The 16620-nt window shown below is 41.5% G+C and overlaps 1 protein-coding gene and 1 pseudogene across 1 annotated transcript in view; both read right to left on the reverse strand.

Moving 5' to 3' along the window:
* Nucleotides 1-16620, reverse strand: part of KANSL1L (KAT8 regulatory NSL complex subunit 1 like) — a 579301-nt gene that overhangs the window by 234514 nt on the left and 328167 nt on the right. The window lies entirely within an intron of this gene.
* The window catches only part of LOC100737432 (pyruvate dehydrogenase (acetyl-transferring) kinase isozyme 1, mitochondrial pseudogene), a 51830-nt pseudogene continuing 41070 nt past the window's right edge, over nt 5861-16620 (reverse strand).

A 16620-nucleotide genomic window follows, 5' to 3' on the forward strand; every position in this document is an offset into this window, starting at 1 on the left:
ATGGGGCTATTAATAGGATCTACCTCACAGGATTGTTGTGAGGCTAAAAATATATAAAGCATCCAGTCTGGCAGCAAGAGCCCAGTACATGGTAACAATATTACTATTTTTCCTTAAGAGAGGCCCTGCACTTCCCAAATTTCCAGGGGGGAAGAAAACCCCATAGAAACTGACACTTCTGATTTAGTTAGCTGTCATTTACTCAGAAAGGATTTGCCATAGCTGCCCACTTAAAAACAAAACAAAACAAAAAAACAAAAAACAAAAAAACAAGCGACTGTACCTATAGCAAATGGAAGTTCCCGAGCCAGGGGTTGAGCCACAGCCACTGTAGAAGGAACACTGAGTAGTTACGGGGTGAGCCACATGAGAAGTCCTACTTCTTCTAATTTCCAATATTTAAGTGTGTGTGTGTGTTTTTCTTTTATCAGCCACACCCACAGCATATGGAAGTTCCCAGGCCAGGTATCACATCTGAGCAGCAGCTACAACCTATGTGACAGCTGCAACAATGCTGGATCCTTAACCCTCTGTGCCCGGCCAAGGATAGAACTACCCCACCAGAGAGATAATGCTGGATCCTTAGCCTGTTGTGCCACAGCAGAAACTCCTTAAACATAGCTGATTTTTATTCAGGGTAAGATAAGTCTTCATTGTAGGTTTCCTCCAAGAATACATGACCTTTGCCATAGTAGACGGGACCCAGTCTCAATCTGACAATTTTTAAAGCTTTATTTGAGCAGGCAAGTTTGACATAATTTCCACAGAAACCTGAATGTCGTCTGAGAATGTATCTGCTAAACCCCATCCAAAATGGGGAAGACTGCTTCTGTAGGGTGTACTAGACATCTTAATCAAAGGGAAAATATTTAGTCAAATTAAATCTATGACTACAAGCTAATATTGTAATTGTCAGCTTATGAACAGAAACTATGTGGACCATGAATTATACTTTTAATTCAAGTGCACTGTTTATTATTTATTTATTTATTTATTTAAATTTTATGGGCCCCCCCAGTGGCATAGGAAAATTCCCAGGCCAAGGACTGAATCTGAGCTGTGGCTGGGACCCAAGCTTCAGCTGCGGCAATGCTGATCCTTTAACCCACTTTGCTCAGCCAGGGATCTGAACTACACCTTCACCCCAGCGGCTGCAGCCAGATTTTTAACCCACTCAGCCACAGCAGGAGCTCCTATTTATTTATTTTTTAAATTAGCCGTCCTGAAGTTATCTCTGACAGCTGAGAACCTCTTCAAATTCCCATGGCCTCTTTCAAATTCATCTGCATGTCCATCGTTTCTTCCCTTTAGTCTAAGAGTGGCATCTATTCTCTTAAGAAATCAGCACCATGGAGTTCCCGTCGAGGCGCAGTGGTTAACGAATCCGACTAGGAACCATGAGGTTGCGGGTTCGATCCCTGCCCTTGCTCAGTGGGTCAAGGTTCCGGCGTTGCCGTGAGCTGTGGTGTAGGTCGCAGACGCGGCTCGGATCCCGCGTTGCTGTGGCTCTGGCGTAGGCTGGCAGCTACAGCTCCGATTAGACCCCTAGCCTGGGAACTTCCATATGCCGCGGGAGCGGCCCAAGAAATGGCAAAAAGACAAAAAAAAAAAAAAAAAAAAAAAAAAAAAAAAAAAAAAAAAAAGAAATCAGCACCATGGAGTTCCCGTCGAGGCGCAGTGGTTAACGAATCCGACTAGGAACCATGAGGTTGCGGGTTCAATCCCTGGCCTTCCCCAGGGGGTTGACTATCCGGCGTTGCCGTGAGCTGTGGTGTAGGTTGCAGACGCGGCTCGGATCCCGCGTTGCTGTGGCTCTGGTGTAGGCCGGGGGCTACAGCTCCGATTCGACCCCTAGCCTGGGAACCTCCATATGCCGTGGGAGCGGCCCAAGAAATAGCAACAACAATAACAACAACAACAACAAAAAGACAAAAGACAAAAAAAAAAAAAAAAGAAAGAAATCAGCACCTTTTTACTGTAAGCTTTTACTTCTCTGCTGACCCCCACCCTCACCCTTTACTCTAGGTTCACATATACGCATAAACCACACACGTTTCCAACAGCAGAGGTTTATTAATTATTTTATTGACAAAGAACTGCAGTGGTTTATGAGAATAGATAAAAGTTCCCCAATCTGTGACCACAGAAATTTCCTCCCATGGTTTATTTTTTTATTTTGTAAATTATTCAATGAATTTTATTACATTTATAATTGTACAACAATCATCACAACCAAATTTTATAGCATTTCCATCCCACCAGCTCATGGTTTAGGTTAGAATTTATAGCTTCATTCTTTAAAAAAAAATTTAAAGAGTTGATCCCTGTTTTTCAGTTTATTGTCATACACAAAACATTTTATAATAGGGTAGACTGCCACTTCAACAGCTCCGTGTAAAAACTTCACAGTGTAAGACAGTGATCACTATTAAGTATGAAGACTCTTAAGCCAGCCAGTATTTTAAGTATAGGGAAGAATATTTTTCGTGATTCCTCCTTAAAAAATGTTGGCACATTCATTAAAAATTAATTAGTACCCACTTATTATCCTTCCGTATATTTCTTTAATCTACATGGCTTCATATTAAATGCTGGTGGGAAAAACAGTGTGAGAATTTAAACACTTTTGAAGTAGCATAATTATTTAAAACTAGGAGAAAGCATCTCCAAAATATTTTAATTTTCTGTCCCTTACCACAGTAACAAGTAAAAAAGCCATTATACCTTAAAAAGAAGCTAAAGGGAAAGATTTCACTTTTCCTTTGAAAACACCATCTTAGCTTTTCAGGAGACTTTAATCTTGTGGGGGTTGTTTCTAAGTAAAAGCAAAATTTGTCAGTTGTACAAATGTCTCTATTAGGGAAAAAAAGTGAATACTTGGAAAAGGTTTATAAAGTATTTCATCATTACAGAAAGTCTAAATTGAAGCTAAAGAATGGTAACACATTGTGCTAATATAAATCTGATAGGTTCCCAGGAGGATGGAGACAGACCCTCGCCATCCCCGAAAGTGACTGTTAACCTTGAAGACCTGCTGCAGACGTGGGTACGACGGCCCAGCCAAAATCTGCACCCTCTCCCAGAATGGGGGTGCTCAAGTTGGGCCGCAAGAAACAGTGGCCTGTGGAAAACGACTGCCTGAATAGAATCACCAGCTACAATAATTAACTGCCTTCTCTCTTGGGACTCAACCCCCTACCCCTCCCTGGACCTTCTCCTCCTCCTTCTTCATTGTTCCTGCCACAAATCCCCACCCCCCGTAACTCCAGCCCCAGATTCCCAGCCCAGATCCTTTATAAGCCTAGCATTCCCTCCCAGTCAGAGCTGGCACCATCTTGAGCTCAGCCCATCCCTCTCGGATGCCTTAATAAATCTCTCCTGCTTTACCAACTTGGCCTTGTACGGTCCTCCCTCGGCACACCTAACAAAATCACCTACTGGTATATCCTGTATTTCATAAAATCTATAATTAAGGAATAACAGGTGAAAGATTTTTTTCCACCTTTGGTCATATGAACTGGGTAGCCCTGGGCAAATCCCACACCCCGAGTCTCAGGATCCTCATCTCTTAAATGAGAGTCCTGGACTAATAGCCCTTTAACATCTCTTGCAATTTAAAAATTTATATAGAACTGTTAAGCTTACATAATCCTTTTGAGAATGAGGTCTTTCAACTCATTGTATTTTCCAAGTTCCCCATTTAAGTAGTAAAGATGGTCTTTAAACTTTTAAAATCTTATTTTAAAATTTATATTCAGTGTATTTCCCTCTCACCTTAAAACATAAGGTATGATAAACAACTTAGTCTCCTGACCTGGTCCCCCGGAGCATGTGGCTGATAATGACAAGCAGATAAAGTTTGAACCCTGACTCTTTTTTTTTTTTTTTTGCTTTTTAGGGTTGCACTTGCAGCATTTGGAGATTCCTAGGCTAGGGATCGAATCGGAGCTGTGGACACCGGCCTACACCACAGCCACAGCAACTCGGGAGTGGAGCCGCGTCTGCAACCTACACTACAGCTCACGGCAACACCAGATCCTTAACCCACTGAGCAAAGCCAGGGATCAAACCCGAAACCTCATGCTTCCTAGTCGGATTCGTTAATCACTGGGCCATGACGGGAACTCCTGTACCTCTTTGTTTTAAAGACCAATAGAGGAGTTCCCATTGCGGCAGTGGGAATGAATGCAAATAGGAATCATGAGGTTTCGGGTTCAATCCCTGGCCTTGCTCAGTGGGTTAAGGATCCGGTGTTGCTGTGGCTGTGACGTAGGCCAGCAGCCACTGCTCCACCTGGACCCCTAGCCTGGGAACCTCCATATGCTGCGGGTGCAGCCCCCAAAAGCAAAAATAAATAAATAAATGAAAATAAGGACCAATAGAGTTATCATGATATAACAAAGTATTTGCATGCTACAAGTTAACATACGAATGTGAGGGGTTACTGTGATAAGCCCAAGGTGACTCTTTCCCGATAAAATACAGATTTTTAAAAATAATATATGTTTTCTTTGTCAGTACTTATGCACTTAAGGTTCTAATCCTTCAGCTACCTGACTATTCTCCCATAGTCAATTTGTCTCCTTCTTATTATGCTTTTAATTGCACCAGTTTGTCTCTCCCAGAGTCTAAAAGTTTGACCTTTCTATAGGTGAAAATCAAAACCTAAGGATCTGTTAACTTTAGCAAATGTGGTATCATCATTACTCACTTTAAAAGCATGGTTTCCTAACTAGGTAAGGCATCAGTCTCATCTAAGTAGTGTTTTAAAACTTGAGATTCCTGGGCTCCTGCCATAGAGTCTGATCCTGTATATCTGGAGGAGGGCCCAGAAAAAGTGTTTCTCAAAAGCACCCCAGGTAATCTCAACAATCAGTACAGTTTGGGGACTTACTGCTTTGGCCTCAATCTCATCCAGCCTTGCCATGAGCTGTGGTGTAAGTTGCAGATGTGGCTCAGATCCCGTGTTGCTTTGGCTGTGGTGTAGGCCAGCAGCTACAGCTCCGATTTGACCCCTAGCCTGGGAATCTCAATATGCCTCGGGTGTAGCCCTAAAAAGACAGACAAAAAAATAGGTGATAGAGATGGGATGGTACATAAACCACTTGTATTGGCTGTCCTGGTGATTTTTCATATAGTTCTTCAAGTTCTAGTTCAGGAAAGTTAACATAATACAAATCATATAGATTGCCTAGGCTTTTCATAGCCATCTTTGAGTAACTTCAACTACACTGCAGTTTGGATTTATGCTTCCAATGTGTTTTTTATTAGGTAGGCTTCCTTTGCCTTTTCCACCAAATAACAATGAATGAGTGCTGACAGAGTAACATTCTAATTGAAATGGACTTGTGTAGCAAAGCCGAGACCAGCTCAGCAGGATGGGGCTGAAGAATGGGTGCTGTGAAACTTAAGGAAAAAAGTTAACATAAAACAAGACACACAGACATTTATCTTAAGTAAAGGTGGGAACCAGGGGACTCAAGGTCTCAGGGACCAAGAGCCCTGCCTCAAGAAACCACACTGCTTTTATTGTGCTCTTTAGGATGAGATCAAGTGAGGAGGGGGCTATGGGTGGAGGATGTAAGGTTTGTTTACTATTTTTTAAATTCTTTTATTATTTTAAAAGCCGCTTAGCTGGTAGAAGGTTAAGATTTTACTCTGACCTTTAGGCACATAACAATCATTAGCATTTGAGTTAGCTATGCATAGCATTCCAGAGAATCCTCACTGTGCTTCTGCAAAGGGCATGCCCTCTTGTGGCAACCCCTTGTGCTTAGGTTTGCACCTTGGTTCTCTTTGCTAATGCATATTCTGCTAATGATCGCTCATAAACCACTTGGCCATGAGGTTCCTCTTTCTCTTTTTCCTTAGAGGATATCATGCCTGTGCATATGGCGTGCCGATCTTCACAGGTCCTGCGTGCCTATTTGCATTATGTCTTCATTCAGCTGACCCTATGACTAGTTTATGCCTTTAGGTCTTTTTTCTTAAGCTTAAGTTATTTACCAGCACTGTGACTGTTTTTCCGAGCAGGAAGATGGGATAAAGTAAAGAAGCTAAGGAAATATTGTAGAACCTGTCTGGCAACACAGCAAAGATCCAAAAAGTACTGAACATTTTGGCTGGTGACAGCATCCACCCTAAAGCTCTGCTTGTATTCAACCACACCTTCAGCCACTGTGGGAATCACATCCTTGTGCTGGTTCCTGATCTCTATCACTGTATCTGTAAAGTCATATATAGTTTTAGCATCTTCAAGCACTTTTGTCCTTAAAATTAAGAAGCTCCTGAAGACTCTCTATATACCTGATTTGTACCAACAGAACTGATGGCGTCCTGAGAAGATTATCTGGAAGAAGACATTTCTTTCATTATATTTGCCAATCTAACAGGCAACTCTTGCCACAGAAACATAAATGAGGTCTTTTTCACAGATCCTAAGACCAGGAACTGCTTCATGGAGAGCGGGGACGGCAACGTGCGTAGAAGGCCACTTGGCCCAGAACGCTGAGTTCAGGCGCCTGACGGGAGCCCGAATCCCAGCTGAGGCTGCAGCTGGCGCTGGCACTGGGGCGGGTGGCGTGCAGTTCCAGGCCGGGGCGGGTGGAGGGGGATCCGCGCTGCAACTGCGCCAGGCTCCGGCTGTGCCCTGAGGGAGGAGCCAGAGCCAGGAGCCCCAGGTCACTGGCTGGGTGTTAAGTGAGGGACCTGTCGGCCTTGGGGCGGGGAGCAGCGGTCACTCGTTGGAGTCCGGCTCAGGGCGCCCCAGCTTCATTTTTTTATATGTAAGTCTTTCATCTCTCTGAAACTTATTTTGGTAGAGTGATACATCTTTTTTCTAGATGATTTGTAAAAAGCATCGTTTTATTGAATACTTTTTCTATTATTTAAAATGCCACCTCTATCATTTGCGTTCCCTTATATAGTTAGATCTCTTTCTAGACTTTCTGTTCCATTCATCTGCTAATCCATTCATTCATTCATTCATTCAACAAATATTTTTGGGGAGCTTTATACAGCCCTACCTGCCAGACATTTTTCTAGCTACTATAGACGAAAATGAACAAAAGGTGTTTTTTGACCCTGTGGAGTTTGTCTGTGAAAGCAGACAATAGATAAATATAAAGCAGGGGGGTGCTAATAGTACAAGGAAGGTATGTCAGGCATCTGTTCATGAACTAATTATCCACTGGTTTAAACTGTGATCTTGAAAAGAAGATGGGGGTGGGCAGGGAGGGGAAGACAGGGGAGGGAGCTGAGGAGAGAGAGAGAGACAAAGTGTGTTTCAATAAAGAGCTATTATAGAGGAGTGAATTGGCTCTTTCTATTCTACCAAACACTGTTTGTAGAAGCACGGGCAGGTTGCTTATTCCAGATCTCAGATTTCTCTACTGTGAAATGGGGATACTGCAGAGGATTGTTGTGAAGCTAAATTAAATGTTTGTAACCCCCCTGGCTCATACTATCCTTAAAACATTTTCTTCTGAACCTTCTCATCTGTAGGATAGCCTCCTGCCATTCAACCGCCTCTCTTTCAAAATGGAATTTTCAGAACATAGGGCTTGGGTCGGGCCTAAGGTTTGGAAATGTAGTAAACGAAGAAGGTTTCATTGCTCTGTGGAAAAGTGAAAAAAACAGCTCACCCCTGCCTGAAAAATCCAAGTCCAGGCCTTCCTGATTCCAGGAACTTTAGGATTAAAGAAGGAAGAACTTTGCACAGGCATTTGGCACAGAAGGATGAATAAAGAACATCTCTTTGGGAGGTCCCATCATGGCACAGTGGAAACAATCCAACTAGGAACCATGAGGTTGCGAGTTCGATCCCTGGCCTCGCTCAGTGGGTTAAGGATCCATCGTTGTGGTGAACTGTGGTGTAGGTCGCAGACGCGGTTCAGATATGGCGTTGCTATGGCTGTGGTTTAGGCCGGCAGCTGTAGCTCTGATTAGACCCTAGCCTGGGAACTTCCATATGCCATGGGTGCGGCCCTAAAAACAGCAAAAAAACTGCCCCAAAACGAAAAAACATCTCCTGGATGTTTATTGCTGTGATTCAAGTGGTAAGTCCTGGCACCTCAAGGCAGATTTTATTATCAGTGCTCATGGAGGAAGAGCAGCTCCCAACTTGGAGAAGAGGCACCATGCCCTTATCAATTACGCAAGGTTGTTCCACCTTCCTGGACTCTGGGTGGCTGCCTGAGATCTGCAAGCAGGTGTCTCAGTCACAGGCTGGGTGAAACATACTGAAAGAAAGAAAACAGCAAAGTGAAATCACAGGGATTTTATTTGCTTACCCAGGGGGTGGTGGTGTAGGGTTTTTTTATTGTTTTTTTACCTAGAGGAAAATTGTCTCTAAATAACATCTGCATTGTAAATTTCCACCCAGCTGCCTTTGGATGAAATATGGGTTATCAATACTGTCACCTTTGCAACTAATGAAAACTCTAGTACATATTTACTTGTCAAGGTTGACAAAGAGTTGATTAACAATGTCCCATTTTTCTCAATTTAAAAGTAATTACTTTTTGGGCTATTAACAAAGTATCTTCGAGATCTATAAGACAAGCCATAAATTTGAAGGTAATTACATTTGAAGGTTCACCCAATCAAGTAAGACCAATCTCTCTAGGTAGATAGGTATCTCAAGGTACATATTTATCTAAAGTATAGATATAGATAATTTGATCTGCTCTGAAGCTATATAAATTTGCTTTAGAGATCACCTTTTTTTCTAGAGTACTATTACAAAATTAAAGCTATACTCAAAATATTCCTAGAGTTTAGTAACTGAATTCCAATGAAGAAAAATAACAATAAAAAAAAATAGCTTTGAATTTTCTCCTCCCTACAGAGGACAATTTTTCTGGTCCCTGGGAATAGTGATCAAGAACTCATTATTTCTATTAAGTTCATGCCCAATTCTTATGATCCCAGATCCTAAAATTTAAATTAAAATGCAGTCAAGGGGCAGAGTTCCCTTGTGGCCCAGTGGCTTAAGGTCTGGCATTGTCACTACAGTAGCTTGGGTTGCTGCCATGGGGTGAGTTGGTTCCTTGGCCTGGTAATTTCCACATTCCTAGGACACAGCCAAAAAAAAAAAAAATGCAGTCAAGGGGTAAATTTCATCATCTTCATTCTTTGCTTAGCTCTTAAAAGCTAAAATAATACATGCTGCTTGTTGTACTGAACTTTGATCACAACTAATATGTGATATGAACTTTGATCATGTTTGAAATAATATGTTCGAGCCCCTTAAGAATACAATAGCAGGAAACATTGGCTCTCCCATCTAAAATTAGTATTATCTGGGGATACTAAGGGGTCTCTTATTTAAGATTTATGAAACTAGGAACTGGAGTTCCTGTTTTGCTCAGCGGAAATGAATCTGACTAGGAAACATGAGGTTTCAGGTTCGATCCCTGGACTCGCTCAGTGGGTTAAGGATCTGGCGTTGCTGTGAGCTGTGCTGTAGGTTGCAGATGCAGCTTAGATCTGGGCGTTGCTGTGGCTCTGGCATAGGTTAGCAGCAACAGCTCCGACTGGACCCCTGGCCTGGGAACCTCCATATGCTGCAGGTGAGGCCCTCAAAAGACAAAAGACAAAAGACCAAAAAAAAAAAAAAAAAAAAAAGAAAAAGAAAAAAAGGAAAAAGAAACTAGGAACTGAATGCTTGTACTTTATTTCAAACAAATATTTTACTCAAACTACTGTTGTGAATGTATCTTACCATATTTCGCCACACATAACACCTAAGATTCTTTTTGTTAAATAACTAGTGGAAAAGTTCCGGATGGGTGAAGGTTAACCACTTCTCCACACTTTAATGATAGGTTATAATAAGAGAAAATCTCAGGGAGTTACTCTGTGGCTCAGCAGGTTAAGGATCTGATTTCACTGTAGCAGCTCTGATCACTGCTGTCACGTGGGTTTGATCCCTGGCCAGGAAGTTTCCTCATGCTATGGGCGAGGCCAAAAAGAAAAAAAAAAAGTCTACTTGAATTTGACTCACAAATATTCAAGAAGCAGATGCTATTAACTTTATAGTTGGCATCAAGAAATCCAATGGATGGACACAAGGCTGTTTGAGAGTCAGTCTTGAGGTGCTAAGTGCAAGAAGCATTTCTGAACTATTTCAGTTAATCGTACATCTTGAACACCACAAATTATCCCAGTGATATCTTATTAATGATCATGAAGATGAACAAGCCACTAATTTACCAATGAAAATATATTCCTGATATTGACTTTGCTAATTAGAAAGGTACCTGGATTTGATATCTACATCTGGTGAGGCATGGAAAGCAGGAATACTTGATGAGACTGAGGCATGAAAGTCTGATTTCCCTAAAGTCACATAGCTATTTGATTCTGCATCCAGCAGTAGGGAGCCCATGCTCTTTCTCTTACTCTCTCTGGACTACATGTATTGGTAAATTCTCTAGAAGTAGTTTGACTCTCCTGCTTTGAGGATAGAGCTAAAAAGAACAGGCATTAATTGAAGCTGTAGGAGAAATAAAAGAAAACCTACAAGGACCTGTTGTATAGCATAGGGAACTCTGTTAAATATTCTGTGATAGGCAGAGCCTCCTTGCCTGCCTGCTTGCATCTCTCACAAGCATCCTATCTTTATAAATCTATTTCTTGCTTATCACTTTGTTTCTCAAGGAATTCCTTCTCTGCGAAGACAGGAAGAACCTGAACCTCTGTAAGTCCAGACACCGAAACTAAACCCCCAATGAATGGAAGATGTTAATGAAGCATTCTTTATTCTGGAAAGAAGACCACTAGACTACTGAACACCAGCTTTGAAAACAACGCAGGCTTGCCTCTACCTTGATCCTTATCGGCAGCCCTATTTTTCACTCCCAAAACTATAAAACCACCTCCCATTCTCTCCTACGGTGTGGCGGGGGGAGCCCACAGGCTTTAAAGCATTAGCCTGCTGTGACCCTCCTTTGGCTGGCAAGGTAATAAAATTATTTTTTTCTCTCCCCCTCAAATAAATAAATATTTTGTGATAACCTATATGGGAAAAGAATCTTAAAAAGAATGGATATGTGTATATGTATAACTGAATCACTTTGCTGTACAGCAGGAATTAACACATTGTAAATTAATGATACTTAAATAAAATTTATTTTTTATTTTTATTTATTTATTTATTTTTGCTTTTTAGGGCCACACCTGTGGCATATGGAGATTCCCAGGCTGCAGTCAAATTGGAGCTGTGGCTGCTGGCTTACACCACAGACACAGCAACACAGGATCTGAGCTGTGTGTGGAACCTACACCACAGCTCATGGCAACCCCGGATCCTTAACCCACTGAGCAAGGCCAGGGATTGAACCTGTATCCTCATGGATGCTAGTCAGATTCGTTAACTGTTGAGGCATGATAGGAACTCCTATTTTTAATTTTTAAATTATTTTTTATTTTTTTGGCCATACCAATGGCATGTGGAAGTTTCCGGGTCAGGGATCAAACCCATGCCACAGCAATGACCCAAGGTGCAAGTTGCTGAAATGACATTGGATCTTTAGCCTACTATGCCACAAAAGAACTCCCAATAAAAACTTTTAAATAAAAAAATAACAAAAAAGAAAATCTATGATGCCAGAAACTGCTCAGAGTTTTAACTGTAGAATGCAGAGAACTATCCATAATTAAAGGCATTTATTTTTATTTTTTATTTTATTTTGTTGATTATCATTTTAAAAAATTGTCTTTTTATGGCTGCACCTGTGGCATATGGAAGTTCCCAGGTTACAAGTCGAATTGGAGCTGCTGCAGCTGTTGGCCTATGCCACAACACAGAAACACTGGATCCAAGCTGCAACTGCAATGTACACCACAGCTTGAGGCAAGGCCAGATCTTTAACCCACTGAGTGAGGCCAGGAATCCAACTTGCATCCTCCAGGAGACTAGTCAGGTTCTTAACCCACTGAGCCACAGTGGGAACTCCCCATGTCAGCTTCTTAACCTGCTGAGGCACGACAGGAATGCCGGCATTTGTTTTTAGAAAGATAATATTAGATCTACATTTATCTTGCTGGTCATGTGGTAGAGATGTTCTGATTTTAAAAAATCCTGGTAAATAGAGAGTCACAATATAATCTACACACTGATTTCTTATTTAAAAGGAATTACGGAGTTTCCGTCTTGGTGCAGTGGAAACAAATCCAACTAGGAACCATGAGGTTGCAGGTTCGATCCCTGGTCTCCCTCAGTGGGTTAAGGATCCAGCGTTGCTATGAGCTGTGGTGTAGGTAGAAGACGTGGCTTGGATCTGGCATTGCTGCAGCTGTGGCGTAGCCGGCAGCTATAGTTCTGATTAGACCCCTAGCCTAGGAATCTCCATATGCCTCAGGCACAGCCCTAAAAAGACAAAAAAAAAAAAAAAAAAAGGAATTATACTCTTAAAAAAAATAGCATGAGCCCAGAACTGAATTGAATTTAGTATTTTCCTATTGGTCCTAAAGGTATTGCATGATATCAAGCTCTTTAAAATAATTATGACATTGGTAGAGCATAATTGTTTCTGTTAGTAGAAACAAAATACTAATGGTTTTTCTAGAATTTCACCTTCTAAGAACCATATCTTTGAAATAAAAGTGATGACTATGACAAAGAATTGGCTGTACCGACCAAGATGATATTCAATACACAGCTCCTGAAAATTCTGGATCAAATGAAGTTTTTGTACTTCAGAGTCAGCTAGATGAACATCTTCATCCCCTTCTACTTCAATTTTCATTATTTTTCTTCACCATTCCATATAGTATGTTCTAACCAAATCCACCATTTCCTTTACTCCCTTTTCCCTGCAACTTTCCCAAATCTGCTAATGTACCATTGTTCTTTAATCCATTTAGGCTAATCCCGGAGCTAATTTCTCTCACTTCTGCATGCAGTCACCAAATACTATTGATTCTACTTCTCACATATTACAGACAACACTTTTCTTTTATAGTTTCACTATGAAAAACTCCATATTAGTTAGTATTCTATACTGACTTTTTAAAATATTATAGCATCTGTAATGGATTGAATTGTAACCCCCCAAAATATATGTCCAAATCTTAATCCCTGGTATCTGTGAATGTGACCTTATTTGGGAAAAGAGTCTTTTCAGATGAAATTGAGTTAAAGCTCACAAGATGACATCATTTCAGATTAACTAGATGGACCTTAAATCCAATGAAAAATGTCTATATTAAAATGACAATGAGGAGTTCCCGTCGTGGCACAGTGGTTAACGAATCTGACTAGGAACCATGAGGTTGCGGGTTCGATCCCTGGCCTTGTTCAGTAGGTTAAGGATCTGGTGTTGCCGTGAGCTGTGGTGTAGGTTGCAGATGTGGCTCGGATCCTGCGTTGCTGTGGCTGTGGTGTAGGCGAGCGTCTACAGCTCTGATTAAACCCCTAGCCTGGGAACCTCCATATGCCACAGAAGGGGCAGAGAAAGGCAAAAAGACAAAAAAAAAAAAAAAAAAAATGACAATGAGAATCACCTACTAGAATCCAGAACAGTGACATCATCAAATGCTAGTAAGGATATGGAGCAGCAGGAAACCTCATCCATTGTTGGTGGGAATGCAAAATGTGACAGCCACTTTGGAAGACATTATAACAGTTTCCTACAAAAATAAACATACTCTTACATATAAGCCAGCAATTTTGCTCCTTGGCATCTACCCAAAGGAGCTGAAAACCTACATCTCTACAAAGACCTAAACATTAATGTTTATAGTGGTTTTATTCATAATTTTGAAAACTTGGATGCAACCAAGATGTCCTTCAGTAGGTGGCTAGAGAGATAAACGGTATGCTACACCCAGACAATAGAATAAATAGAATATTACTTAGTGCTAAAAAGAAATGAGCTATTAAGGAGTTCCCATTGTGGCTTAGCAGGTTAAGGACCCAACTAGGATCTATGAGGATGTGGGTTTGATCCCCGGCCTTACTCAGTGGGTTAAGGATCTAGCATTGCTGCAAACTGTAGCATAGTTTGTAGATGTGGCTCAGATCTGGCATTGCTGTGGCTGTGGTATAGGCCAGCAGATGCAGCTCCAATTTGACCTGTAGCCCAGGAACTTCCATATGCCATGGGAATGGCCCTATAAAAAAAGCAAAAAAAAAAAGAAAAAAGGAATGAGCTATCAAGCCTTGTAAAGACATGAAGAACCTTTATTTTTTATTTTTTGCTTTTTTTAGGGCTGCAACCGTGGCATATGGAGGTTCCCAGGGTAGGGGCTGAATTGGAGCTATAGTTACCGGCTCACACCACAGCCACAGCAATGCCAGATCTGAGCTGCGTCTGCAACCTACACCACAGTTCATGGCAACACTGGATCCCCGATCCACTGAGTGAGGTCAAGGATTAACTCATGTCCTTGTGTATACTAGTTGGATTCACTTCTGCTGTGCCACAATGGAACTCCGACATGAAGAATCTTTAAAGGCATATTACTAAGTAAAAGCAACCAATCTGCAAAGGCTATATACTATAAGATTCTAACTAGAGTCGAGCCTTGAACAAAGTACGGGTTTAGGGTGCTTACCCTCAGTGCATTTGAAAATCCAAGTATGACTTTACAGTTGGCCCTCTATATCCATGGTTCTGCATCTGTGGATTCAACCAACTTCGGACTGTATAGTACTGTAGCATGTACTTAATTAACAAATTTTGAGTAGTAAGTGGACCTCTGTGCTTCATAATTGTGTTGTTCAAGGGCCAGCTGTATATGACATTCTGGTAAAGGCAAAACTATGGAGATGTTAAAAGATTGGTGGTTGCCAGGGATTGCGGGTGGGGGGAGGGATAAATAGAGCACAGAGGATTTTTAGGGTGGTGAAAACATTCTATATAATATTGTAATGATGGATGTATGTCTATACATTTCAATGTCAAGAGTGAAGCCTGGGAGTTACCGTTGTGGCAGAGTGGAATAACCATGAGTTTGCAGTTTTGATCCTTGGCCTCGCTCAGTGGGTTAAGGATCCAGCATTGCTGTGAGCTGTGGTGTAGGTCACAGACACAGCCTGGATCCCTCACTGCTGTGGCTATGGCGTAGGCTGGCAGCTGTAGCTCCAATTAGGAATCTCTACTCTAAAAAGCAGGGGAAAAAAAAAAAAAAAAAAGAGTGAACTGTAATGTAAACTATGGACTTGGGTAATTATATGCCATTGTAGGTGTGTCAAATTTACCACTTTGGTGCAGGATGTTGATCATATGGGAGGCTATCCATTAGTGGGGACCTTGGGTATATGTACATTTCTTTGCACCTTTCTCTCAGTTTTGCATGAGCCTAAAACTGCTCTAAAATTTTTTTATTTAAAAGTGTCTGTATAAGAAAAGGGGAAGCCATACAGAGGAGAAGCCATGAAAAGACAGAAGTAGACATTGGAGTTCTGCAACCCCAAGCCAAGAAATGCCAGGAGCTACCAGAAAACGGAAGAGGCAAAGAATGGATTCTCCCCAGAACTTCTTGAGGGAACAATGCCCTGGTGACATCTTGATTTCAGACTTCTGGCTTTTAAAACTAGTAAGAGAATAGATTTCTATTGTTTTAAGCCACCCAGTACTTTGTTATAATAGCCCTAGGAAAATAATACTGCTTCTATTTTCACACTCTTTCTGCTGTAATCTGTCTGCCAGAAGTAGCCGTCTGTTGACTTTACCAACCAGAATCTATTCACCACTTTTTCTATTAACAGCACACATGTTTTCCTTGGAGAACCATTCTCCTCCCACTCTGCTCATGGGGTTTTGATGGGCATGGTAGATTGTTTGCATCCACGGTCCCAGCTCTTCATCTCTCTGTATCATACCCTTTAGTATGTACCTTTAGGGTTTCTCTTTTAGAATTGGAATTTACTTCCATGACTGGAGTGATTTCCTATGGCCAATAGAATTGTGTGAAAGTGAATCAAGGCCTCAAAAAGCTTTGCAAGTTTCTGATTCCTCTTTTACATTCTTGTTCTGCCATGGAAGGCCACGAGAGGGACCCGAACCTTCCTGGCCAGCTCTCTGCAGACCTCAGGCATATAAGCATGAAATGCTTATCACTATAGGCCCTTGAAGCTTTGTGGTTGTTTGTTACAGCAACAAGTAATGAATATAATAGGGTTGCTATTCTCTTGCAGCCAAAAGTATGTGACCTGGACCTAAGCATAGTGATTATTTCAGAGCTCCACATGTTACCTGAAAATAAACTCAGTTCTGAGTTGGGAATCCCTTTCTGCTGGACTTGATGGTAACAGAAAGCAAGTCCTGAATCCTAATGAACCCCTGCATTTAATATGCCCCCACTCCCACCCCTGTGGTATATGAAAGTTCCTGGAGTTGCAACTTACACAGCTGCAGCTATGCTGGATCCTTAGCACTGGGCTTGGGATAAAACTGTTATAGGGTTCAAGTCCCTTCAAGGAGATTAAGCCCAAAAGTCTCTGCCCATGTCTCATTATAATGTCCCTTCCCCTGTCTTGAGCAACATGGGCTGCTCACTCCCTATTAGGGAAGGAATGTCTCCCATTCCTTACCCCACCTCTAATATAACCTATTCATCATGCAAATAAGGGCTCCTGCCCAAAACCAATCAGAAGATCAAATATGCCCC

This window comes from Sus scrofa, chromosome 15 (genome assembly GCF_054392235.1).
Source record: "Sus scrofa isolate SSC_HxYL_T2T_F1_AM1 chromosome 15, Sscrofa_HxYL_maternal_Yorkshire_Landrace_v2.0, whole genome shotgun sequence".
NCBI classification, from domain to species: Eukaryota; Metazoa; Chordata; class Mammalia; order Artiodactyla; family Suidae; genus Sus; species Sus scrofa.